General features: G+C 53.2%; 1 protein-coding gene across 1 annotated transcript in view; it reads left to right on the top strand.

Moving 5' to 3' along the window:
* The first annotated feature begins 266 nt into the window (after window positions 1–266).
* The window catches only part of FANCD2 (Fanconi anemia, complementation group D2), a 78,702-nt gene continuing 77,652 nt past the window's right edge, over window positions 267–1,316 (top strand). Inside the window, exon 1 of the mRNA XM_011952507.1 lies at window positions 267–318. The gene's annotated coding sequence lies outside the window, so the exon portion shown is untranslated. The remainder of the gene's footprint in view (window positions 319–1,316) is intronic.

Genomic DNA, 1,316 nt, shown 5'->3' on the forward strand with positions numbered 1-1,316 from the left:
ACCCAAAGGCAGATGTTGCAGTCGAACAACAGTTCTGGCCCTGCCGTCTTCACTGAAAGCTGCCTGCCAGCCGGTGATGGGCGTGCTTCTCTTCACCGGGGCGCAGTTGCTTCTCTTTGACTTCGCCTCCGGGCCTTCTCAAGCCCCCATTCCCGGCTAGCCCAGAAGTGAGCTGCAGCTGTGAGCCCAGCCTACTGCCTTCAGGGGGGCGGCCTGGCATTCCACTTCCGGCGCGGAGTTGACGTCACGTCACGGCGCGCCTCGGTGGCGTCGGGCATGGCGGGAAAGTCGAAAACGACGGGCGGCGACGGCTTCTCGGTGAGTTAGTGGAGCAGTGGTCGTAGTCTCTTGAGGCCCCGCTCCCCTGCGGCCTAATCTCTAAGTCCGAGCCGCGGTCGCAGTTCTCCTCTGGGGCTCCGCGCCCCGAACCTCGGCTTCCTCATCTGCCCTGAGATGGGATAATCCCCACAGGTACCTTTCTGCGTCATTAAAATGAGGAAACGAGAAAGGCTTTTACCCTCACCCCCTTCCCGATGAACTAGTTCAGGCAGTCGCCCTCATCTCACGTCTGTTGGGCTTTTCTGGAAGCCAGATGGTATTGCACGTGTTAAAGGCGGGTGCCTGGAAGCCGGACGTCCTGACTTGCCTTAGTTTTTCCATCTCCAAGATGGCTGATAATGGTTATCCGTATTAACCGAAGCGGCGACAAATAAAAAGCTTAGCACAGCGCCCGGTACCTCGTAAATGTTAACCATTATTATAAGTCATTATTATCATCAAGAGTAAGTATAGGTGGTGAAGAGCACAGGTGCTGGAGCCAGACTGCCCGAGTTAGAATCCCAGTTCCTCCCGGGATGATGAGAAGAATAATGGTACCCACCTCAAAAAGTTTTGTGGGAAATTAATGAATTATTAAATATAAAGTACTTGAAACAGTTCTTGTTAACTTGTAGCGTTTCCCCTGCCCTGCCAGCTTTTCTCACTCTGAATATTCTCAGAAATTTTCTTTATGCCGGTAACTATGCTGGGCATTGGGGCATTGAGTAGGTGAGACTGGGTTCCTGCTCTCAAAGAGCTCCAGTCTAGTGTGAGGTAAGGTCCCCTTAGATATACCCTGTGGAGCAGGGAAGCTGCAGTAGCAAACTCCCTTAGGGATAGGAGGAACGCTTTTCAAGGAAGATGACATTTGATTGAATGTTTACGTCTGAGTAGAAATTTCCAGGCAGGCCGGGCGCAGTGGCTCAAGCCTGTAATCCCAGCACTTTGGGAGGCCGAGACGGGCGGATCACGAGGTCAGGAGATCGAGACCATCCTGG

This window comes from Colobus angolensis, unplaced genomic scaffold (genome assembly GCF_000951035.1).
Source record: "Colobus angolensis palliatus isolate OR3802 unplaced genomic scaffold, Cang.pa_1.0 Scaffold34, whole genome shotgun sequence".
In the NCBI taxonomy this organism is placed as follows: Eukaryota; Metazoa; Chordata; class Mammalia; order Primates; family Cercopithecidae; genus Colobus; species Colobus angolensis.